The sequence below is a fragment of the Hemicordylus capensis genome, chromosome 1 (genome assembly GCF_027244095.1).
Source record: "Hemicordylus capensis ecotype Gifberg chromosome 1, rHemCap1.1.pri, whole genome shotgun sequence".
Lineage (NCBI taxonomy): Eukaryota > Metazoa > Chordata > Lepidosauria > Squamata > Cordylidae > Hemicordylus > Hemicordylus capensis.
In genome coordinates this window covers 442708503-442735113 of record NC_069657.1, presented here as the reverse complement: position 1 = coordinate 442735113, position 26611 = coordinate 442708503, and the positions used below count along the sequence as shown (strand labels likewise).

The 26611-nt window shown below is 45.8% G+C and overlaps 1 long non-coding RNA gene across 1 annotated transcript; it reads left to right on the top strand.

Moving 5' to 3' along the window:
- The first annotated feature begins 16774 nt into the window (after positions 1 to 16774).
- Positions 16775 to 23041, top strand: LOC128323320 (uncharacterized). The gene is made up of 3 exons (XR_008306199.1): positions 16775 to 16848; positions 19055 to 19162; positions 22703 to 23041. It is a non-coding gene; the product is annotated as an uncharacterized LOC128323320 (long non-coding RNA).
- Positions 23042 to 26611: the final 3570 nt, after the last annotated feature.

The following is a 26611-nucleotide window of genomic DNA, read 5'->3' as shown; positions in this document are numbered from 1 at the left end:
GGGAAGAATCTGCTGGTGTTTCAGCTGCACGTACTAAAGCTTAGGTGCAGTAGGATTTGGGAACAAAGGAGCCCTGCTGAAGGCTCCATTGTAAAGGCAGGTTTTGAGGGCGTTGAAGTAAGTAAGAGAGGAGGCATCTGGGAATGGGATGCAGTTCCAAGCACAAGGGGCAGCACGGGAGAAAGGGCAGAATGGTGTGATGGAGAAGGAGGTTTTGAAGATAAAGATGAGAAGCCCATGAAGGTTTTGAAGGTAAAGGTGAGAAGCTCAAATGAGGTGAAGCGGGTGGCTACTAGGGAGAGAGGGCCCTTATGGTGGTTGCACCCCATTTATAGAATAGCCTCCCTAGTGAAGTTTGCCTGGCTTCATCACTTTGTTGTGATGAACCATGTGCCAGCATGGTGTAGTGGTTAGAGTGCTGGACTAGGACCGGGGAGACCAGAGTTCAAATCCCCATTCAGCCATGATACCAGCTGGGTGACTCTGGGCCAGTCACTTCTCTCTCAGCCTAACCTACTTCACAGGGTTGTTGTGAAAGAGAAACTCAAGTATGTAGCACACTGCTCTGGGCTCCTTGGAGGAAGAGCGGGATATAAATGTAATAATAATAATAATAATTTTAGATGCCAGGGTGCTTTCCAGATTAGACCATGCAATGGGGTCATGGCATATCTCTTAAATGTGCTTCCACAATTCCTGTGTTGTGACAGCGCAGTCCCTACGCTGACAGCAGGGTGCCTCTCACATTTCTGATGCCTTGTTTCGGATTTAATTGCTGTGATTTATTGATAAAATGTTGTAAGTCCAGTGTAAAAAGGTTGCTGTTTTTTTCCAGGTTGTTAGTTTTCTAGAGACTGCTCCCCCTGCTGGGCACTTTGCTATTTACGTTTTGAATCCGATTTGCCTGAATGGAAGCATGAGCGACAAACCTGGAAACACCCAGGTAAAGACCTTTTTTTTCACTCAGGCCTTTTAAATTTTGATCTGCCCAAAGCGATCCCATCCCCTAAGGGAATATCTTACAGCGCTCACATGTAGCCTCCCATTCAAGTGCAAACCAGGGTGGACCCTGCTTAGCAAAGGGGACAATCCATGCTTGCCGCCACCAGACCTCTCCTCCCGCCCCTGGGAAACTGAGGTCTACGCCCCTGCCGCTTAGAACAAGAAAGAGAGATGCAGCTCTAGGTTCTAAGACAAGGTGTGCTGGATCAGAGCACAGGTCCGTCAGTGCAGCATCTTGCTTCCCTCCAGAGCCCTCTGGGAAGTCCACAAGCAAGAGAGGGAGGAGGCACATGTACCCTCTCTCCTGCCGTTGTTCCCCTGAAACCGGTATTCAGTGTCCTATGTTTCTTATTAGATTGTGAGCCCTTTGGGGACAGGGAGCCATCTTATTTGTTTATTATTTCTCCATGTAAACTGCTTTGGAAACTTTTGTTGAAAAGTGGTATATAAATCTTTGTTGTTGTTGTTGGAAAGTGTAGCTGCTAATTTGCATGTGCAGAATTATTTTTGAGCCAATTTACATAATATGCAAATTAGGCATCCAGATTTGGAAAGCCAGAATATAGCAGCCCTAATGATGATGACTCAAGGTTAGGGACCGCCTGTTCTAAGGTATAAAAAACCCAGTTGCTTTTGCCTTTTCTCATAGGGACAGTGCTCCAACTCCTTGATCGCTTTGGTTGCTCTTTTCTGCACCTTCTCCACCTTATTTATTTATTTATTTATTTGACTTCTATACCACCCTTCCAAAAATTACACAGAGAAATAATAAATACATAAGATGGCTCCCTGTCCCCAAAGGGCTCGCAATCTAAAAAGAAACACAAGATAGACACCAGCAACAGCCACTGGAGGTACTGTGCTGGGGGTGGATAGGGCCAGTTACTCTCCCCCTGCTAAATAAAGAGAATTGCCACATTAGAAGGTGCCTCTTTGCCCAGTTAGCTGGGGTAATTTGCAGAGCAGGGAAGTGATATGTAAGTTTATGTGTATATTTACTCATATCACCCTAGACAATAATTGTTGACTCTGAGTCTTGAGCCCTGTTTTGGTGTGGAGCCTGAACTCAGACGGAGTGTGGGGTGGGGACCAGTGTTCCCTGTAGCAGGGATTCCCAGATCTTGTGGACTACAACTCCCATAATTCCCAGCCAGAGGCCATCACAGCTGGGGATGCTGGGAGTTGTGGACTACAACATCAGGGATTCCCTGTTTGAGGGAATGCGGGTGGTGACATGTCAGCTGGCCACAGCCCCTGCTCCAGCGTATTCCACGACCATGTCCCCTGTCCTCCCTTTGATTCATGCTTTTTTGCAGAGGCAAGTGCTGGACCCAAGGAGAGATTCCACTCATGTTCTAGAACCCTACCTGGCCAAGATTCTAGAACCTTTGAAGAAATTCTCCACAGGTCGAGCACTTGCCACTGCAGGAGAACACAGAAAATGGCCAGAGCAGAGACTGTGGCCACTGAGTGTGTTGGCACAGGGGCCATGGATAGTTGCTTGCTTCTGTTCCTCTCTGACATGGGTTAGGTTGCACATCTGAAAAGTGCTTTGCACATCTTTTCACATAACAATGGGTCTTCTACTACTACCATTCCCACTCCTACGAATATTTATATGCTGCTTTTCAACCAAAGTTCTCAAATGGAGGAGAGCTGGTCTTGTGGTAGCAAGCATGAATTGTCCCCTTGGCTAAGCAGGGTCTGCCTGGGTTTGCATTTGAATGGGAGACTACATATGAGCACTGCAAGATATTCCCCTCAGGGGATGGAGCTACTCTGGGAAGAGCAGAAGGTTCCAAGTTCCCTCCCTGGCACATCTCCAAGATAGGACTGAGAGAGATCCCTGCCTGCAACCTTGGAGAAGCTGCTGCCAGTCTGTGTAGACAATACTGAACTAGATGGACCCAGGTCTGACTCGGTATGTCAGCTTCCTTATGTTCCTAAAGTGGTTTACATAGAAAAATAAATACATAATAAACAAGATGGCTCCCTTTCCCCAGAGGGCTCACAATCTAAAAGAAACAAAATGTAGACACCAGCAACAGCCACTGGAGGGATGTTGTGCTGGGGATGGATAGGGCCAGTTGCTCTCCCCCTAGTCAATAAAGAGAATCACAATTTTAAAAGGTGTCTCTGCTCAGCAATGGATGAGCCATTTGGAGGGCAAATCCCTACTTTCTCAAGTGTGGATCACTGGAGTCTGAGTGCTGGCTAGGCAAATGGAGTTCCCTTGAAGGATAAGTGCCAACTTGAGAGAAAACATGTGTCCTGATCCCATTGGAGAAGAGGTGCCCGCAAAAGGATGCCTGGGAGTGGTGTGTGTGTGTGTGTGTGTGTGTGTGTGTGTTCCCATTGATGCAAGACTTGGGACTGTGGTCAGTTGTGCTCATCACCAACCATCAAGCTATGGGGAGGGAGCAGGGGGTGGGATTCAGCCCTGTTCCCAAAATAGATAAGTGGCATTTTGCACAATCTGACTGCAGCCTGGGGCTTCTGGATCAGGTTCTGAGCCTGGGGAGATGTGTATGCAGCTTCCATTTGCAAAGGCATTGCTTTGTATTGGATCAGGTTCAACTACTGTAGGAACGGAATTATAAACAAATGTACACTTTTCCTTCTTTTTTTGCACAAAAGAAGATGAAGAAGATGACTGTGTGGAAAGGCCTGACGATAACCTATAGCTGGGCCTGGCCAACAAATTATGTTATCAAATCTTCCATGTCATCTATTTCTGGCAAATTATTTGAATGCTTCGGGTGCATAGGATGAATAATTTATCTCAGACTTGGCTCACACTGTTGCTTGAAAGCTGCTAATAGCAAGGATGTGTGTGTTTTAAAAAACCAGTTATGAATGTTCAGTGTGGCTGTGATTCTTGGGTACTTTGGGAACAATAAACTATAGGTAGGGGCAGAGCCACCATTGGGTGAACGGGTTCAAAGAACCCAGGCCGCCACCCCCCCGGGGCTGCCCTTCGCCACCCCAGACACGCCCCCGCGCCTGACGTTAACTGCCTGCATCTGGCTAACTGCCCCCTGGTGGCTAACTGCCCCCTGCATCTGACGCCAGATGCAGGGGGCAGGGCCAGGGGACTGCGGTGGCGGCCAAACATGGGCCGCCACCAGCCTCCCTCAGCACCTGGTAGGATGAGACTCTGGGAGCAGATGGCTAATTAGGCTTGGTCTAATGCATTGTAAGGCCCAGGGGCCAACGGTGGTCTCCATCATCCCTAAGTGCGGCCCTCTGACTAATTGTTTATTCAGCCTGTGTGATGCTTTGGCCAAAGCTGAACACTCTGCACAGTCCCCCTGGCACCATGAGGAGACGACCACTCTCATCATGCAATGCTGTGCTTTGCCCAGCACCAGGGTGGGGTGGGGGGGATCCTTTAAGGGAAATGGAGCCCCCTTGAGACCCTGGGACATCTTGGCAAGGCTTGCATAGAGTGCTGGGAAGTGTTGCTGTTCTGAACATCAGACGATTCCATGCAGTTGACTCAAATGAGATAACACCCAAGAAGGTTAAATGGTTTTTATTGTCTGACATGAAAAGGATAACTCGCATATCAGAGATTCTGTTTCCTCTGAATGTATTCATTTTGGTGATACTTGAACATTAAACCCATTAGGTAAAAAGACCATTGTCTTCAGCTGGGTTCAGTTGAGGATCAAAGGCCTCTTTCCCTCCTTCCCAGAGAGGGCCCTTTTCTGCTCCTAGTAGGACTGGCAGGGAAAAGGCGAAAGGCCCAACCAAGCAAAGGAGGAGCCAGTTGGGATGCACACAAACCTGTTTGGAGGCCCTTTTACGGGCTTCCAAACAGGTTCGAAAACTGGCTGGTTCGAACGTATGGCGGTGTGTGTGGGGGGGTGCACTTACCCCTCCCCCTGCTTTCCCCCTGCTGGTGCTAGATTCCGGTCAAAGCTTTCGGGGTAGTAGCGTACCTCCCTGGCGCCCCCTCCCCTCTCCGGCTGGAAGTGGGTGGAAGTACCGGGTGCACATGTGCACGTTGGGCGCATGCACGTAGCATGCATGCGCACGGAGTCAGATGGGCTCATGCACGTTTGCAATGTGTGCATGCACACCCGGTACTTCCGGCCACTTCCGGCTGCAGAGGGGAAGGGGAAGCAGGGAGGTATGCTGCCACCCTGAAAGCTTTTACAGGAATCTAGCCCCAGTGAGGGGGAAGCAAGGTGAGGGGTAAGTGCACCCTCCCCTGCCCTTAAAGCCCTACCCCCCCACCCCTTTGAACCACCCCTGCCCGCTTCCGTGCACATCCCTAGGAGCCAGTGCTTTATTGGCTCTCAGACTGAGACAGCCCTACTAAGCTATTCCCAATACACTGATTCTAAATAGGCTGTACTAGCTGTTCTCTGCTTATGCGATCAGCATGCTTCTGGTTCCTCTAACATCCAACATAGACTAAATTATTCTTCTAGAGTTACACACACCAACATAAAGTCTATCAATATTAACCTGGCTTGCTACTTGCATGCATACCAAACTTGTGGTGCTGTTGAGGTAGCACAATAGCCCTTCCCAGCACTTTCTTCGTAGAGCACTTAAGAGAGGCCCCATCTCACTTAAAGGCCCTCCCAGCACTGAAAAAAGTGCAATACTGTGCAAAGGTCAGCACAGTGGGAAATTGTCTCATATTGACCCCCCTCCCCGCAGTCAAAGTGGCCCTTGCTTGAAAAATAGTGAAGACTGCTGGTCTAATGCATGTCAACACAAGATTTGTGCACAGTTTCAAACGCTCAAGATTCATTGTCTTAAGGCTCAAGTCCTACGAAAGGGAGCTGCATGTAAGTATTATTAAAGTTTGAGAATGATGGATAGCCAGCAACGCCTTTTCCTTAAACAGAGATGTAAAAGAAACTGTTTTAATATGCTTACCAGTGTGTTGCTCTAGCACAGATAAATAACATCAATAATTACATTGCTGGAAATGTTGAACAACAAAATATGATGTGTATCATATTTGGTGGTGATGCAGCTGACCCCCCCCCCCAAAGATATCAATGGGGGGAAACTAGGTTATCCTGTTCCACATTCTTCTTGATTCCTTTTACAGGCCTCCAAACAGGTTCGAACACCGGCCGATTCGAACGTTTGGTTAATATTTCTTCTCAGGGTTATTGAAGTTGCAATATACCTAGTAAAGACAGAACTAGTCTGATGCCAATATTAAAGATACAGGAAGGTCAGTCATGGCCTCAACAATTCTAAATAGGCTGCCATTTTTCCTGTTTGTGGCCAGCATTTCTTTGTGTCGTTAGAGGTGACATTTCAGGTTTGAGGATGGGGGTATGTGTGCAACGGGTCAGTGAGCGGAACAAGACTCACGGAAGTGTTCAAAGGCCTGCTTTTTGTTATGTTCAAGATGAAATTGACCCCAAATTCCTGACAGCCAGACTAAAGGTGTGCATGCACAAAGGGAAAGGGGGATTTCTGCTAACCCCTCTTCCCTCTGCAACCCACTCGAGCCTGATTTAGACTTTATGCTGTACGAGTGTACAGGTGTCTGTACACTATTCACATCTGTGTAAATAACTGTACCTGTGTTCATTATAAAAGTGAACCTGTATACAGGCCCTTCAAATGCATGGTACAGATAGCAAGTATACTTCTGTACCCACGTTCAGCATAACATGTGAATGATGGTGTATAGATCTGTACTGATGTACACTGTACACTTGTGTGAGTGTTGAACATAACGTGTGAATGGGCCTTCTGTCTCCTGAAAATACGCCCCTTAGGGTTATAGGACCCTCGTGGACATATTTTTGGGAGGCACAGAGGGCTCCAAAAGGAAGGGGAGATGGATGGAAATCCACCCCATCTACATCACTTGTGCAACTTTAGCCTGGATGTCATCCAGTGTTGTTTTTTTTAAAGAGCATTTTTTGCTTCCCCCCCATATCCTATAATAACCAGTAGTCTGAAACCCAAGGCATCTCAGCCTCTTTTGCCTTCCTAAAGACCGTCAGTGTAGGCTGAGTTCCTAAAAAAGAACCAGGTAGTTAGCATGCGTGTCTGACTAGGATCCAGGCCTGCACAACATGTGGCCCGGGGGCCGGATGCGGCCCGCGAGGCCTTTTTTCCTGGCCCCCGGGGCTATTTCCTCTTCCTCCCCCTGCTGCTTAAAAAACACCCCCCCCCAAAAAAAATTCCAGCCGCTGCACGTCCGAGGAGATGGCTGTGGGGGTGCGGATGTTCTTCGTTACCCTCCCCCATGGCAGCAGTGGCGCACAGTGGCAGAAACCAGAGCGACACTCGGGTCTGCTATTTGGCCCGGTGTTGCTTCCCAACTGTGAGGTGCGTCTGCGCAGTTAAGTCTCTTAAGTCTCTCTCTCTCTCTCTCTCTCTCTCTCTCCCCCCCCACCAAGACTGCTCCATTCTCTCTCTCTCTCTCTCCCCCACCAAGACTGCTCCATTCTCATTCTCTCTCTCTCTCTCTCTCTCTCTCTCTCTCTCTCTCTCTCTCTCTCTCTCTCTCTCTCTCAAGACTGCTCCATTTTCTCTCTCTCTCTCTCTCTCTCTCTCTCTCTCTCTCTCTCTCCAAGACTGCTCCATTCTCTCTCTCTCTCTCTCCCCCCAAGACTGCTCCATTCTCTCTCTCTCTCTCTCTCTCCAAGACTGCTCCATTCTCTCTCTCTCTCTCTCTCTCTCTCTCTCTCTCTCTCTCCCCCCAAGACTGCTCCATTCTCTCTCTCTCTCTCTCTCTCCAAGACTGCTCCATTCTCTCTCTCTCTCTCTCTCTCTCTCTCTCTCTCTCTCTCTCTCTCTCTCTCTCTCTCCACCAAGACTGCTCCATTCTCTCTCTCTCTGTCTCCCACCAAGACTGCTCCATTCTCTCTCTCTCTCTCTCTCTCCCCCGAAGACTGCTCCATTCTCTCTCTGTCTCAGGCCAAGCCTCCTGCTGCATCCTTTCCATCTTTCTTTCCCCTTCTTCCTTCTTTTCCAAAATTATGAGAAGAGGTTCTCATTCCCCCCCCCCTTAAAAGTGTTCCATGTTTTGTGTGATGATTTGGCAGAGGTGGAAAGGAAGAACAATGCATTTTATTATGTATTTTGTACAGATTGTATAATATTTATATTATTAGAATGAATTTTAATTCAACTTATTTCATATTAATTTAAATCAATCTTGGCCTGCCAGAACATCAAAAGTTAAATATTGATTAAATTTATTTTTAATTCATTTCACTTTAATTCAGTTGATTGGTTGATTGATTGATATTAAGTGTTACTCTAATATCAGCACCCTAGGAATTGACCTCGGCCCCCATGAACCAAGTCACAGTTGGTTTCAGCCCACCAGCCAGGTCATTTGAGTTGTGCAGGCCTGATCCTTGGGGGAAGCCATCCTTTCTTCACCTAGCCAAGTATGTCCCAATCTTTCTGTGCTTAAGGCATGTCTAGAGTCCCCCCCCCCCGCCACCCCAAATTTGGGCACATCTTTTCCTTTTCATTTTCTTTTGCTGCGTGATATTTATTTATTTGGGCACCAGAACTCCATATGCAGGGAGTTTCAACCCCCTTCATTTGGCACTAACTTGCTATTTTATGCACCAGAAAGAAGGTGCACTGGTGCACAAAATAGCAATTCAGCTTCACCAGTGCACAAAGGAGCAAATGAGTTCCAAACACAGGGATTTACAGTTCCAAACACAACCCCTGCTAACTTGGCAAAGAGGCACCTTTAACGTGGTGATTCTCATTTATTTTATTTTATTTTATTTTATTTAACATATTTTTATACCACCCAAAACTTATGTCTCTGGGCGGTTTACCACAAAATAAAAACAGAAGGTAAAAGATTAGTTAAAACAAAAAATTTAAAACATTACAACAATTTAAAATTTTAAAACAATATTTACCAGGGGGAGAGTAACTGGCCCTATCCACCTCCATCACAGTACTTCCAGTGACTGTTGCTGGTGTCTATTTTATGTTTCTTTTTAGATTGTGAGCACTTTGGGGACAGGGATCCATCTTATTTGTTTATTTCTCTGTGTAAACCGCCCTGAGCCATTTTTGGAAGGGCGGTATAGAAATCGAATAAATAAATAATAATAAATAAATAAATAGATCCTTGTGTGCGGTTTCAAAAGCGATCGTGGTGGGGAACAGTTCTCATTTCCAGTGCCAGCCTCTGGTCAGTAAGTGTACTTATCTTATATTTAGAAACCTTCTCCTGACCTCCAGCCTAAATGTCTTAGTATTGTTTTTCTGATGCTGGTACGCTTTAAAACATAGATTGCCTGCTGCCTCTGGGCATTTGTAAAATAGCTTGTCAGGCGCACGGCTGTTAAAAGGAACTTATGGCTGTGGCACACTTGCAATTGCGCATTGCACAGATTTAATAAATGGGCTGGCCTGCTGCAACTCTTATCTTGGCTGCGCCTGGCTGACAGACTTTCAACACTCTTATATCTGACCAGTTTAAATATGTGACCTCATTCCAGGAATATTAGCTCTTTAACTGGATCTGTTCCTAAAAATAAAGATTCTGCAGGGTTTCCTCTGTTGCAGAAATTACTCCAGAACCTCTGTCAAGTGCAAAAAATAAACTGCACCCCATTGGGAGTTTTCACAGCCCATAAAGGGACTGCTGGCATGTCACAGCTACACTGTGCTGTGTGCAGCAGCAATTACAGGAGGTCTAATGGCTTGTGCTTCTCCTGACATTAATCTATTGTTGTGTGTGTGTTCCCCACTTCCCCAAGCAATGAGAATCTGCAGAGGTGCAGTCTCACACGGATGCTGGTTTCCTCTGGAGGAGTGATCACTGGAAGGGAGCTGGTCTTGTGGTAGAGAGCAGGAAGAATCTCCTTTGCTAAGCAGGGTCTACTTTGGTTTGCATTTGGATGGGTGACTACATGTTAGTGCTGTAAGAGGAGAGCTGGTCTTGTGGTAGCAAGCATGACTTGTCCCCTTAGCTAAGCAGGGTCCACCCTGATTGCATTTGAATGGGAGACCACATGTGAGCACTGTAAGATATTCCCCCTCAGGGAATGGAGCCGCTCTGAGAAGAGCAGAAGGTTCCAAGTTCCCTCTCTTGCTTCTCCAAGATAGGGATGAGAGAGACTCCTGCCTGCAGTCTTGGAGAAGCCGCTGCCAGTCTGTGTAGACAATACTGAGCTAGATGGACCAATGGTCTGACTCAGTATATGGCAGCTTCCTATGTTGCTAAGATATTCCCCTTGAGGGATGGGGCCATAGTTCAGTGGAAGAACATCATGCAGAAGGTCCCAGGTTCAATCCTTGGCATCTCCAGGTAGGGCTGAAAGAGACTCCTGCCTGAAACCTTGGAGAACCATTGCCAGTCAGTGTAGACCACGGATTCTCAGCGTTGGGTCCCCAGATGTTATTGGATTGCAACTCCCATAATCCCCAGCCCCACTGACCTTTGGTTGGGGATTATGGGAGCTGAAGTCCAATAGCATCTGGGTACCCAGCACTGAGAATCCTTGGTGTAGACAATACTGAGCTAGATGGGTCAATGGTCTGCCTCAGTATAAGGCAGCTTCCTATGTGCCTGTGTTGAGGCTTATGGCATCTTTGTAATATTTGTTTTGTTTGCAAATATGCAAGTCAAATGTTTCAATTTATTCCCCTCTTAACGTCACCATGAAAAACTGTGCTCTAAAGGCAAGGCATAAGAGAAACAGAGACCCCGGCACCAATTGTGAAGAACAGGAACAATTACATTTTCTCAACAAGAACTAATGGGATATTTCAGGGAGCTGACTTGGTTGCTGATTACATATAGCTAAATTTAGGGAAAGCTGGAGGGGAGCCAAATGTTTTAGAAAGATAGTGGGGCAGGGAGAAGGGCAGCACAGAGATATGTGGAAGGAACAAAGCTGCATGATCAGTTTGGACTCGAGTTGCTTTTATTTCAAAGTATACATCACTGTTGTTTATCACCTGATAATTAGGCTATAATAATCCAGGTCTCCACAGATAATACCTGTCTCTTGCCCTATGTAGATTTTTTTAAATTTTTGAAACCACAAACAGAGTCTGCTACCATTCATTTATATAGATTTGCAGAAGAAGAAAATCAAAGCAACCTATATTTTAAAAGTATGAGTATGTATTTTTGAAAGACATTGGCTGCGTTCATACAATCACAAGGATCCTGGTTTATTTTTCATTTATTTATATTTATTTACTTAACATATTTTTATACAGCCCAAAACATACGTCTCTGGGTGGTTTACAACAAGATAAAAACAAAGGTAAAACATTAGTTAAAAACAAAACAAAAAAAGAAATGTAAAACACAACAATTTAAAAATTATTTGTTAAAACATACTATTCGACATAGTCTTTTTTATGTCTGGGATAAATACCAGAAAAGAATAAATCCTAGATTATTACCTTTGGCCTCAATACTGAATGTTTATTTCCATGAAGGAGAATTTTCTTCAAAGTATAACTTTTGGCGAGGCAGTTTACACTCCTTACAAAGTTTGGCCCAATATTTAGCTCCGGACAAATCAGTTTCTTCTGGGCAATCAACTCAACAAGCATCCTGGCTTCAACAAGCTCCGATCAGCTCAATAGTTCAGAAAGAGTTACAGTTACAGGGTGGGAAACTTAGAGTTTTGACTGAATTTGAAGAATTAATCACCCGAAACACTGATCATTTATTAGGCAGAATTTATAAGCTATTACTGAAGTATGAAACTGATACTGAGCAGATAAAAGAATGTATGATAAAATGGATGCAGAACTTTAATAGATGGATCGATCTTTCTGACTGAGAATACCAATGGAAAAAGAATGTGAAATTTACTTTGTGTACCAATCTAAGGGAAAATTGGTATAAGATGTTCTTTAGATGGTGTATAACTCCTTTGACTATTAACAAAATAGATGATTCTTTCTCCAAGAAATGTTGGAAATGTAATTCACACTTAGGTTCATTCTACCATATGTGGTGGAGTTGAAAAAAAGCTCAACCGTTTTGGAAACAAATTCATATGAAAACTGAACAAATCTTAGAAGTTAAGATTCCCTTTCTTCCAGAAATTTTTCTTTTAAGTATGATTAAACCTTATATTCCTGCTAAATCAAACGAATTGTGTTTATATATGATTACAGCGGCCAGGATTATATATGCATCTAATTGGCGTATTTTGGAAATCCCTTCCTTAAATGATTGGTTTTTGAAAGTGTGGGATTATGCTTCAATTTCGAAAGTCTCGGCTTATGTACATGGCATGTCTACTGAATCATTCATGTCTGTCTGGGAACCTTTTATAAATTAAAATATCCGTTATGGTCAAACTTTGTTCCCATTTTCTGGATTTGACTTATAGTGTTTTTGATATGTAATTTACAAGAAGCTGATCAGATTAGATTTTACAATTCTAAGAGTCTGAATTTCTTTTGCTTTATCTTGTTCTAGATACTTTTTCTCTACTGATGTAATTAATTAGAAAAATAGTTTTTCATCATGAAGAATGATTGCTTTTAAATTGTTTTTATGGTGATTTGTCTTTGTCCTCTTTGGTCTATTTCTTAATTAAAAATCTTATTTAAAAAATAATTATTATTTGTTAAAAACAATATTCTAAAACAACATTAAAACAATCAAAACAATATCAGTTAAAAGCCTGGGTGAACAGATGTGTCTTTAAAGACTTAAAGGTTAAAATGTTACTCAGGATTAATAAACCCAGAGGGGATAATTGCATGAATGCAGAATTTCAGGGCAATCCTGGTCAAATTCTAGGTAACCAGGATAGATAACTTGCTTATAATTCAGTCCTGGTTATCTTGTTAACAAAAGCTTGTTAATGGAGTGGTTTGACCAGGATTGCACTGAAATTCTGTGTTCATACAATCAGCTCTGCTGGGCTGTCTAATCCTGATTAACCTTTAATTAGGATCCTTGTGATTGTGTGTGAACACAGCCATTAAAAATCGGGGTTTTTTTAAAAAGCAAAAGTTGCTGGAGAGGGTTAGGAAGTGTGGAGTGGGGTTGGAAGGATCCTCCAGACCCCCAGTATAATGGATGTAATTCTTTGGAATTTTTCCTGCATAAGCCCCACTGAAATGACAGGGAGGAATCAGGCAGGGCAAGGAGCAGGTCTGTAGCAAAGTTTGTTTATTTTATTTTTACACTTATATCCCACTCTTCCGCCAAGGAGCCTAGAACAGTGTACATGGTTATGTTTATCCTTACGACAACCCTGCAAGGTAGATTGGGCTGAGAGATTCATGGTTACCCCAGAGTCACCCACTGAGTTTAATGGCTGAACAGGGATGTGAACTTGCATCTCTCTTAGTCCAACACTCTAACCATGACCCTACACTGGCTCTCTGAAGCTGCTGGGGAGCTGTCCAGACAAAGAGTCATACAGACATGAGATGTTGCACCAGCAAGAGTCAGGCAGCAAGGGAAGAGTTCTGTATCTGGCCTAGCCACCCCAGCACTGCAGGACTGTGATCCAAGTATGATTTGCCTTTCAGTTCCTTCTCCTGATAAAGGCTCAGAGATGGAAGGCCTTTCCCTGCAAGAGATTTACTATGCCTTCTCGTCTGGTGGATTTCAGTCCAGAGTAGCTGCTGTCTCTGCACTTGTTGGGATCTGGAGCTGGGTGTGGAACCAATAGGTCCCGGAACCAATGGGTCCTGGTTATCTTGTTAACAAAAGCTTATTAAGGGAGTGGTTTGACCAGGATTGCACTGAAATTCTGTGTTCATACAATCAGCTCTGCTGGATTGTCTAATCCTGATTAACCTTTAATTAGGATCCTTGTGATTGTGTGTGAACACAGCCATTAAAAATCAGGCAATTTCCCTCAATTTTGCGCCAAGTGGTGGGGCATCTACTAGTTTCTTCAGGAGGCTTAACAAACAGGGCTTCTTCCTCGAATCTTCTTCGGGAGAGAGTGTGTGTGTTCACACACCAGCACAACTTACCCCTAAGTCCCTTTGAGATCCTTGGACCCACTCCACACACAAATCGGGCTTTGTCTTGCGAATTCTAGATGATCTCAAGTTATTTCTAGGGTTTTTTAAATGCTGGTTTTAAGCTACTTTTTCTGAAAAAGCCAGAGCAAATAGGGAGAGGCACTGATGAAGAATCATTAGCATGATAAGAGGGATATTCTCTTTACAAATGCAGGTGCAGCTCTTTAGTAATCTCTCCCCCCACTCCCACTGGCTAGAAGGAAAACACGGAGGCATGCCATGTGAACTGGCATAAAAACAAAAACCAAGAACAGAGGGGAGGGGCTGCTTCCCTCAATGCCACGAGTGTAATTCAAAGTGGCTTTGATCATCATTTACCCCACAGCATGAATAACTGTGTGAATAACTCCCAGGGTATGTTTATTGGGATCTGATGACTCCGTTTGATCTTTGTATACGCTGGGGATGGTCATGAAGCCATATCTCAGCAGCAGAGCACATGCTTTGCCCGCAGAAGGGCCGAGGTTCAGCCCCTGGCAGCATCTCCAAGTAGGGTTGGGAAAGACTCCTGCCAGAAACCTTGGAGAGCAGCTGCCAGTCAGTGTAGACCAGTGGTTCCCAACCTGGGTTCCTCCAGATGTCACTGAACTACAACTCCCATCATTCACAGTGACAGTTTGTTGTGGCTGGGGGGTGATGGGAGTTGTAGTCCTTCAACATCTGGAGGAACCCAGGTTGGGAACCACTGGTGTAGACAATACTGAGCTAGGTGGACCAGTGGTCTGACTCAAAAGGGCAACTTCATTTGGGATCTTCATATGAGGTCTCATCCAGTTCTGATTCTGGGCATGGGCTGGTCCTGACAGGACGGTGATGGGGGCATGACAAACATTTTACCCATCAGTGAAATGAATAAAAATGCCAGCTGTAATGTCATGCTGGCCACTGAGAAGAAAGGGCAAAAGGACCGCCTTCCATTTCCTGGCTGTAAAAGCTCTGTCTAGACAAGAAGATGCATGCCAGGTTGTTTGAGCCAGCCGTTGATGCAGGAGCCATTTTGCATGGCATGTTTATAGGATACCACGTAGCAACTGGAGAAGCGTCTTCGGTGCTTAGGATTGCAGTATCCCAATGGCAGTTTCAGCTCAAGATGCCACACAGCTTCACAGGTCCGGAGAAAGCACCTTGGTGCGCATATGGAAACTGGCAGCCCAACAGAGCCAGGAAGGGATTTTTGTGCACATTACTGCTGGTGCCAACTGGAATCCTGGCAGCATCCCTTTCCCTGCTGCAGTAGATGAAGCTTCTTGAATCCTCTTAGAGAGCAGGACAGATCTGGTTTTTTTGGTGGTGGGGTGTGGGAGAGCACTCTACGTAGCACAAAGTATAAAGAAATGCATTGACACCTTGCAGAGATCAGGGATGGAAGGAGGAGCCCCTAATATTGAAAGGTGGTAGATTTATTCTCAGGGCAAATATGGGACTGTTCTCATGAGCAGCCTAGCTCAGGCTGCTCATGTAGAGTGCCAGGATCCAAGCGTATTTATATACTGTTTTCCAACAAAAGTTCCCAAAGCAGATTATATAGATCTACATAAATAAAGAAGATGGCTGCCTGTCCCCAAAGGGCTCACAATCTGAAAAGGAAACGTAAGATAGACACCAGCCACAGCCACTGGAGGGATGCTGTGCTGGGGATGGATAGGGCCAGTTGCTCTCCCCCTGCTAAGTAAAGAGAATCGCCAAAAAGGTACTTCCATGGGACTCGATAATCCTATCTTGTAGTTCGCCTGTGCTCCTGTCATGTTTTCAGAATGCAGGGAGGGGAAGTGGGGCAGTGCCCTCGGCCCAGCCCCACTCTCTGACACCAGCCCCCCTGCTGGCCATGGCTTCAACAGTCCCACGTTCAGCATTCTTGAGAAAGGGGCGGTATAGTGGCATGTGCCAAAGAAGCAAGAACTCTCTGTGCTTCTGGCACTTGTGGGTACTCAAGAATGCCAAATTGCAGATTTAGGGGTATGCGGCTAGTGGACACATTGGCATCAGGAGTGGGGCCAGGGTTGGTTTACGACATGCCCTGAAACCCTATCCTATGTCGAGCTTAAAAGGCCCCAAAGCATTATAAACAAACAAACAGATAAATAAATAATATATGGATTGATAATTTTGACACAAAGAACAATGGACATAGAAATAATACAGCTTTATTTTTTCCTGACAAAGATGCAATGAAAAGCTAACCATCTAACAAAAATGCTTCTCTTGCAATAAGCTCATTTGCATTAGAAACACCTTAAAATCAAAATAACATTATGTAAAACTTGGAATTTCGTTTCTTTCTTTCTTTTTTCTAATCAGAGGCCCCTCATAATGTTAGGCCCTAAGCTGTAGCTTACTTGAAGGTAAAGTGTGCCGTCGAGTTGGTGTCGACTCCTGGTGCCCACAGAGCCCTGTGGTTGTCTTTGGCAGAATACAGGAGGGGTTGACCATTGCCATCTCCCGCACAGTATGAGATGATGCCTTTCAGCATCTTCCTATATCGCTGCTGCCCGATAGAGGTGTTTCCCATAGTCTGGGGAACATACCAGCAGGGATTCGAACCGGCAACTTCTGGCTTGGTAGTCAAGCCATTTCTCTGCTATGCCATTAAGTTCTGCCTAAATCTGGCACTTGATGGGGCAAGTGACTGCAGTCCCCTTACCTGTGTTCAAGTAAACATGGGGACTGCTAAGTGAGCATGTGGCTGACCATAGTATGGCATAAGCTTTTGTGAGCCAGAGCCGACTCTGTCATATGCATGAAGTGCTCGTCTACGTCGGGGCGCACAACCATGCCAGAACCAACCAACCAAGACTTCCCGGAACCAACATGGAGCTGGAATCACCCATGACTTGCTGTGCAGGGGCTGAGGTCATTAATTACAGTATTACACTAAGATGAATTATTAAAAATATTAATGATGGTGAGGGGGCAGAGAGTTGGAATTGGGGGGAAAGCAAGGGGAAAGCAATTTCAGTTGTGACAATTGTAGTGAGCCACTACCCAAGAGTTCTTCATGGCTGTTCCTGCAGGATATTTCTACCTGCAGGCCAGGAAATAAGGCCTCACAGGCCAAATCTGGTCCCTGGGCCTTATGTTGTGCAGGCCTTATCTGAGTGATCAGATCTATATGCCATGAATACAGAGAGAATAAACCAGGAGTGGGTGGTGGGGAGAGATGGCAACAGGGACGTGATAGGACAAGGGGAGACAGTTGTCTGGGGGCCCACTGCCTTGGGGGGGCCCCCAGAGGCAAGTCACATGACTGACTCCCCCAGCTGCGCACCCGCCCGGGCTTCCTTCAGTTGTATTCATCCTCCAAAACTGATGTGAGTGTTAAGACCTGGAGCTACCAGAACAGCATGGACTGGGTCTCACGATCAGTGAGACCCGGTTTGTGGCGGTGAGCGGGGAGAGTGGGCTAAGCCCTGGATTGGCCGCCCACACAATTGCCGGCTCCCATGACGGAGCCGGCGGGGGCTGGGGAGCTCGGGGGCTGCACGCCCCCCGGAAGCCCCAGTATGCCCTGCGTGAGTGTGCAGGGCATACTGCGTGAGTGTGCAGGGCATACTGGGGAGACCCCCTGGAGCCGGGAGGTGGCTTTTTGCCTCCCCTCCGGGGGTCTACTCACAAGTAGCCGCACTGTGGAGCCATGCTGCGGCTACTCACGATCAGATAGCCCAGTTTGCGCTCGCTCCGCAAACCTGGGCTATGGGGAGGGCTACAGGAGCAGGTTACCCGCTCGAGAACCACCAGGCTCACAGCCGAGCCCGGTCGTTCTCACGATTAGCAAAAATTGGGCTAGGCTCTCCTAGCCCGGTTTTTGCTAATTGTGAGAATAGCCTCCATGTCTTTCTCTAGTGCCATTAAATGACTTGCATCATCCACAATTTACAAAACCTTTTAAAAAATAATTTAGGATGATGTTCTATTGTTGCACATAGGATATAGATATAGATATAGATATAGATATAGATAGATGAAATAAAGAAATCTTAAATGAGGTTGAATAGTGATAACAAAAAGCATAATAAAATTTTAATATATAAAAATTTACTATGCTTTTCGTTACCACTATTCAGCCTCATTTAAGATTTCTTTACTTCATGAGCTGAGCTTCAATGAGGGGGGGTGTACATTTTAACATCTTGACTCTGGGCCCACTCCAACCTTGCTATGCCCCTGGACGGCAAAATGAGGCCAAAAGGTCAAACAGTACAAGAGATAGCAGTAAGTGCACCTCAGTAGTTCAGAGGGCACAAAAGAATTCAGAATCCAATCAAATAAATATGAGCTCCAGTAAACATGGGTGTGATCTCCTCCTCGCTGATGATGAAAGTACAAAACCAGTTTAATAAATCAACATTTAAAGAACAACCATTAATTTTTTATAGAAGAAGAGCTGGGGAGGAGGCGGCGGCAGGCCCATTGCCTGCTGGTGGCATGGTGTGTACCTGCCACACCAAAAAATTCTCTTTCCTCCCCAGCCTCACTGACTGTTTTCACTGCACATTTTATAACCTGCCTCCCCTGACTTCTGCAATCTCCCCCCACATTTTTTGAGGCTGGTTACAGGCCTGGGAGGAGGAGGAGGATTGGGATCTGCAGATGTGCTTAAGAAGGAGCCAGCATGGTGTAGTAGTTAGAGTGCTGGACTAGGACCGGGGAGACCCGAGTTCAAATCCCCATTCAGCTATGAATCTAGCTGGGTGACTCTGGGCCAGTCACTTCTCTCTCAGCCTAACCTACTTCACAGGGTTGTTGTGAAAAAGAAACTCAAGTATGTAGTACACTGCTCTGGGCCCCTTGGAGGAAGAGCAGGATATAAATGTTAAAAAAGAAAAGATGTAAGGAAAAGAAGCTTATTTGGGGAAATACATGTTTAGAGAGAGCGAGCCTGCACACCCACAACTAGCTAGCTCATGGTGCTAGGGAGGAAGGAGAAAGAGGAAGTCACTCTCAGGTGAGAGAATGAAACCCGAGAATATCAATCTACCAAATGGAGGGTCAGAGCAGAGGCAAAGAGAGGAATAGAGAGGACCCCCTAATTTGCTATCTCTGCTCCTAATGCCCCCAGGGATCAACAGAACGGCAGGTGCAAAAGAGTTGATGGCTTCTGGAGCCTGCATCTCCAACAAATGAAAAATGAAAGTGGTCTGTGTGATTTCCCATTGACTCTTTCCTGGTTTGTATCCATCTGTCTCAAAATGTGTCACACAAAGCTGGGCCCAGCATCCCACTCAGCCTTGGAATTGTGTCAGCAGCAGCAACGGTCTTCTCCAGTTTCTTGGGTGTGATTCTTCTTCTGCTGATGGATCCCAAAATAGCATTAGCCTTATTGTTGTACAGTAGATACTGCTGACTCATTTTGACATTGCGAACCACTGCAATAACTTCACTCCGTCCTTCTTGGCACTGGCACTGCCTTAGCCAGAAATCATGTGCAGGATTAATGCATTCTATTTCTTTTCTCTTTACTTAACTAGTAGCTCTCTCTTTCATATCAAGGGCCTCTAAAGCACCCAGGCCCAGAAAGCATGAATCAGAACAGGCTCATGAGCCATTGAAATGGGCTCTAGTCCACAAAAACATTCGTCCCAATAGATCTATTAGTCTTTGCTATTTGAACCAGTAGTTCTCAAGCTGGCTATCCTGAGAGGACTGCTAGAGGAGGTGTGGAAAATAAATAAATAAAACAATTACAGGTTATGGGATGGGGTTTGTAGACCCACCACATCTGGGGACCCAAATTTGAGAACCCCTGTATGAGGGGACAAGATGAATCCCTGTGGCAACCTAGTTTCCCAACCTCCTGCTGTTCCACCCCATGGCCATTGGTCTGTGGGTTGCCACAGGGATCCATCTTGCCCCTGATATGGGGTTCTCAAACTTGGATCCCCAGATGCTGTGGGTCTACAACTCCCATCGTACCCATCACTAGGGATGTGTGAATGTGTTTGACGTCAAACTGGTTCAATTCGACTATGTGGGTCGAACTGAATCACCCCCTGTTCGGTCCGACCCTGGTCATGCCAGGCCATGCAGAGGCCCATTGTGCAGGTGCAGTGGCCTCCAAAATGGCCACCACGCTGCGGGGAAAGGTTGAAAAACGGCCAAAGAACAGCTGAATGGCTAATTTTTTGACTAAGGGAGGCTGGCGGAGGGAGAGGGAACCTCTGCGGACACACACCCCTGCTGCCTTGGACAACTCCCCTGGAGGGGGTAAGTTTTTTTGGGAAATTAATTATTTTTTTAAAAAACCTCATAGACCGCCCTGGACTGAACCCGGGGGGGGGGGCGGTTGAGGGGGTGCCGGACCGAGCTGACCCAGTTCAGTTTGGTGCCGGTTCCATGCAAATCCCTACCCATAAACTTTAATTATTCTATCTATCTATCTATCTATCTATCTATCTATCTATCTATCTATCTATCTATCTATCTATCACACAGTTCTCTCAAGGAGGCAGGAGATGGCCTGGAAGTGGGGGCACAGTAAAAGTGGGACTAGTCTCCTAGTCCCATCCCTGGCAGATGTCTCAGAAGGAGAGACAGGTGTGCAGTCATTCATGCTAGCTGGCCATCTCTGTGGTAGACTAATCAGTGGCTGATAGGCTGGTGGCGGAGCAGTGTCAAAGGACAAAGGGCAGTGGGGGGGGGGTGAAGAATGTGGCATGCATTCACCCTGGAGAAGGATGGCAAATACATCTGCCTGGTGGGAAAAGCAGAGGCAAGAATGAGAAAGTGCAAGGGCATAGGGACCGTTGAGCAAGGGAGGATGGCTGTCCCCCAGCCACCAGAGTATAGGGGGGCACCAAGGCACCCCCTCACCTTCTTGCCCATCCCATATCCAGCTGGCAAATGTAGTGCCCACTAGCTGGGAGTGTGAGGCACACCCTCTCCTCCCTAGCCGGCAGAGGAAGTAAGCAAGGTGGCCGCTGAGGCAGGGCAAGGCAGCTCCGGAAGCCGGGTAGCCCAAGTGTAGCTCTGCCCCTGCACCGACCCCACATGCTGCCCCTGTTCGGCTGGCTGCTGACAGCAAAGACCAGAATGTGCTTCTTTCCTGTTCTGCAGTCCCTGGGCAACCCAGTACTGAGATCACAGCACGTCCCCACAGAGCCATCCTTTTTATTCTCCTGAGTTGCTCTTGCAGTTTGCATGCCGTCTTCTATGAAAAGCGGACAAATATGGCTCTCCTGCAGTGATAGTGCCTTTCTCTTCTTTATTCTCCTCCAAGCATCAGCAGGAGAAAATATTGAAAGGTATTTGACAACTCACATAAGGGAAGAAAAGAACTGTATTGGTCGGGGAGCAGAGGATTAGCTATGTTTTTGCGATGCATCTGCAGGCGTCCATTACATCTGTCTACATTACTAGGGAAACATGTATTTGCGGGAGGAAAAATACTTCTCAAATAGACACAGTTGGATCTTTGCCTTCCATAACTCTTTTGAAGGCCCAGAACTGCTTTCAAGAAAAGGGAGGAAATCTGACCCCAAGTGACCTTAGCCAATTAGCATGGGTATGCTCCCTCCTGTCATAGACACAATTGTACTCGAGAAGTGTCCTTGGCATGTGGACCAGCAGAGACTCCCCCTTCTCAGCTGGCCCTTGGTATTGTCAACGAAGGCATGTGTGCACTAATACACACTGCTCCATACTTGTAATCGGAGGTCCATGTTCAGCTACTTTATATACATACACTCCCTCTTCCTTCCTGCTTGTAGGAACAAGCATGTTCAACAGCAGGCCCTTTAAAATGTGCAAATCAAACGATATAAACATAAGGCAGCTTTGCATGACCACTGGTAAATCTTCACGTGGGGAAAATGTTGGGGTTGTGTGGACAACTGAGAGCACATGTTCCTAGAGGGCGTGTTGTCCAAACTTACCCATGTCTGTTTCCCATGCTCTCCACCTGACATTCTCCTGCCAACTTCAGATCCTGGTTAAGGAAGTCAGGTGGAAGTTGGGAGTGTGCCTTCATCAGTGGTTACTAGTCAGAGGGCTACAGGCCACTTCCAGCCTCAGAGGCAGGATGCCTCTGAATACCAGTTGCAGGGGAGTAACAACAGCAGGAGAGAGGGCATGCCCTCAACTCCTGCCTGTGGCTCCCAGCGGCATCTGGTGGGCCACTGTGTCAAACAGGATGCTAGACTAGATGGGCTTCCTTGGGCCTGATCCAGCAGGGCTGTTCTTATGTTCTTATCTCCTGGTTGTGTGGCTCCCCAAGGCCACATGGCATCTGGTGGGCCACTGTGTGAAATGGGGTACTGAACTAGATAGGCCTTAGGTCTGATCCAGGAGGCTGTTCTTAACATTGGGTGGAGAATCTCGGGAACTGGAATCTTTGCCAGTTGGGTTTTTGTTTGGACAAGACACTAACGGGAAGTGGGGACTCTCAGTTCACTCCACATCCCCAGCATCTTCCCCACTTCAAGGCTATTCAGTGCTGACACGAAGCAGCCCATATTATCATGTGCTTCCCCCTTCCCTGAGTGCCGAGGAGTTCTGGGGGCAATACTGTAGGGTTTCCTTTCCTTTTGGTGAAAGAATACTGTGTGACGGGTCTGTGTCTGAGTGTCTCTGTAATCTTTGCTTTATTTCAGCCGAGCAAGCAGAATATTTTGCTTTTAAGAGTTAAGCTGATTATGCTGCTTTCTGTGTTTTAGTAATATGATACGGGTTTAGCTGATTTATTTTATGATGTTTTAATTTTTATTGCAAGCTCCACTGGGAATCCCTGGATTGAAGAGCAGGGTAACAAATGTTCAGAATGAATGAATGAAAACAGGAAGCAGATCTCTAGAGGCCAACTTGTACACCTCCCTTCAAGGCTGCAACCCACTAGTGTGACCATGTTGGCGGTGGCCTGCAGCTAGATTTCTTGACCGCTCTTGCTGGCATTGCCACCAACCACCTACCTGCCTGCCTCTGCAGCCCCCACTCACCTGAGGATTCATCACCACTGGCAAAGAGCCAGCTTCGACGCGGTCTGATTATGTCACCATCTGACATGTGGCACTGAGTGGTGATGTTGTTGTTGTTGTTATTATTATTTAGTTAATAAATTTCTATAACACCCTTCCAAAAATGGCTCAGGGTGATTTATACAGAGAAATAACAAATAAATAAGATGGATCTCTGTCCCCAAAGGTCTCACAATCTAAAAGGTACTGTGCTGGGGGTGAATAGGGCCAGTTACTCTCCCCCTGCTAAATAAAGAGAATCACCACGTTAAAAGGTGCCTCTTTGCCAAGTTAGCAGGGGTTATTAGACATTAGACTGTGTAGCGAGTCCCTAACTGAGTGGGGGCTGCAAAAGGAGGCAGGCAGGAGGGTGGCTGTGGAGGCAGATGGTACACAGCTCAACCCTACTGGGTGTCCCCCCCATCTTGGCCCCACTGTGTGGCCCGTGTCCTCTGCACATGGTATGCTAGTGGTAGGTCCTCTTCTTTTTGTCATTGTTGGGAATGCATCTGGATATTCCATTGCACTGTGTGAAAGCTGACTCCATTGAAAAGTGTGTCTGAAGTATTACGGTCATTCTTAGTGTGGTTTAACATCTGTAATGGTTCGTTTGCACTCATGCAAGCCATCCCTCAATGTTGCAGTTATGAGTTAATGAGCATGCATGTGTAACTCAGGCCACGGTCTTCTGAATACAAATCTCTCCCAGGGACTCCCAGGTATTATTCTCTATTATTTATATAGTACCTTCCTCGTGTAAGGTGCCTTACACAGACCAAGAAAGTGGGTCTGCCCAAGGGCTCAATTCACCTTCTAAAAAGTAGGCTTGTAATGCTAGATGAGTCTGGACATGTTTGGTTTGTAAGCCAAACACGTTTAAGCCAGTTTTGACAGGGTGAAGGTATCCAGTCTCACTGTTTTATTCCAGAAGTAGTACATTTGTAGTACTAGTTCATAGTACTAGAACCAGAGGTGCAGCTGTAATAGAACTGGGATTGGGGAGAAAAATGTCTCCAGCTGGGTGACAGATCTCTCTTCATGCGACGAGAGAGCAGGCAAAACTTTTCCTGAAGAGCTTTGCCATGCTCCCTCCCTCAGGTTTTTAAAAGAACAACTAAAAACACATCTTTTTAAAAAGGCTTTTTAATGCTCCATCTTTGGTTATATCTGGTAGATTCTTTAGTTTCTTATTTTTTAGCTTTTAAAAAAAAGCTTTTTTAGCTTCTTCTTTTTTAGCATTTTTTAGCTTTTAAAATAACTTTTAATTTGAAGCTTAATTCTGATTGTGGTTTTAGACTGACTTTTAATTTGTTTACTTAATTTGGTTAATTTTATTTGTTTTATTTTACGCTGTATCTATTTTATTATTGTGAGCCACTCTGAGCAGCAGTGTACTGGAGGGGTGGGGTATAAATATTTTATTAAATAAATAAATAAATAAATAAGGCTTCTCCTCCTGCCTCGCCGACTTGCTGGCATGTTACTGGCTCCTGATGAGGTACAGCTGCAGCCATTTGGATGCTATTTTCATTACAGCTCCTCAGTCAATACAAACTATTTACATCCATGACTCAGCATCAGGTACTGAACATGGATCATACACATGCATAGCCTGACCCAGCTAGAGGGGAGGACTCATCATGGCTTCAAGCAAGTGGAGTCTACTCCAGGAGGGAAAACAGGAGGAGTATCAGGCAGCATCCCTCCTGCCTCCTCTCCACCCCATCGGCTGCCTAATGCTAGGTTCAGCCCACCCCTCCCTCAATCTGACTGGCAGGTTCAGTAGCAAATTAAATGTCGTTGAGCATCAGGCATGAGGAAAGGAGAAGGGAGAGATACTGCCTGACAATCCTCTCCCCTCCCGCTTCTCCTCTGAAGCTGAGACAGAGCTGAAAAGATCTTCAGTTAAAAGAATGTAGGGACCTTTTTTGAATCCTACTATCTTTACTCTTTTTCTCTGCTTTTCCCCAGCCCAGGACCTTAGGAACTGGGATTTGTTTACCCCTAAACCCTGGGGCAAAATCTGGGGTTCAGTTTCCTATGGTGTGTGTGTGTGTGTGTGTGTGTGTGTATGAGAGAGAGAGAGAGAGAGAGAGAGAGAGAGAGAGAGAGGTGCTGTTGATGTATTAAAATATGTGGTGGTTGTAGTAGGTATATATGTTTTTGCATAGGAGTGAGAGAAAGGGCATGCTGATAATGTTTTGTTTTTCATTATGTTCTTACACTTTTTCTGTAGCAAAGGTATTGGGGAAGGGAGGAAAAGATGGCAGGGGCCCAGGAGGGCAGGGCTCATGGCCCATCTTCAGTTTTTGTCCCAGGCCCTCCCTGATCTTTCTGCACTCCTGTCTAGAACTCAGCATAATGGTATCCAGAGGTGCTCTAGCCCCTGGAACTTGGGGTCCTGGTCCATGGCCTCTAAATGGCTGCGGGGAGGGGGGTCTCCTGCAGCCACCCTACATTCACCCAGCTGAACTTCCTTTAAAAAAATAAAAGTTTCAGCTGCCACACGGCTGAAGGGTGGCTGCCGCGGGTGGGTGGGTGAGCCAAGCAGTCCTTCCCCCATCCACCTGCAGCAGCGGCCAGAGCGAAGCTGGGCCTGTCCGTTCGGCCCAGAGTCTCTTGCTAACTACAAGGCGCACCTGCGCAGTTCAGAGAGATTGTTGCAAGAGGGGCTTGTGGAGATCTCTCTCAACTGTACAGGCATGCCTCGCAGTTAGCAAGAGACGCTGGGCCGAATAGACAGGCCCAGCATCATTCTGGCCGCCACCAGGGGGTGGAGGAAGGACTGCTTGGCTCACCTTCTGGCAGCCACCCCTTGGCCGCACAACAGCTGAAAAAAACAAACACCACACACAGAGGTTTGGTGTGGCAGGAGGCCCACAAAAGTAGGTTTTTTGGGTGGGCTTTGCACCGGGGGTCCTTGTGGCGGGTGTGGTCCAAGTGCCAGAATTACCTAGGTGCACCCCTGATGGTATCCCAGCACCGATGTGGTCAGAAAATGCTTGGTAGAATCACATCCTTGCTAAAGGCTTGTTTTAGAAATCACATGATCCCACTTTCAAGGACAATCCAAGATATGTCAGGCATCAGCATTTTTGAGGGAACAGACAAAATGCAGACTTGCTAGAGAAAAGCATTTATTTGATATATGCAAGCTTTTATAATAGCTTAGTAGACAGGGCAATCTTGCCTGCATTAAGAAGAAATGGACTTTTTCCAGGGCCTATATAAATCAAATAAATAAATAAATAAGTTGGAAACGACTACTGAACTCTTAGAAGAATGCAGCTCTGTGTCTGAGATTAGTAGAAAGATGACTGTGGGGGAGATGGCCAGACTCAATATAAGTTTATAGCATTATGCATGGGGCAGAAAAAGTGGATAAAAAGATGTTTTTCTCCCACATTTTATTTATTTATTGTTAGATTTATATACTGCCTTTCATTAAAACAATCACAAGGTGGTTTACAAAAGTTAAAACACATAATAAAAATGAATTAAAAGTATTTAGCTAAAAACATAAAAACAATCTGATATTAAAATATATAATATATAAACACACATGATGCTAGAACTCAGAATCATCCAATGAAACTGATCAACAGTAGATTCAGGACAGAAGAAGATATTACGTTGCACGATGCATGATGATTTTAGAGGAATCCAAT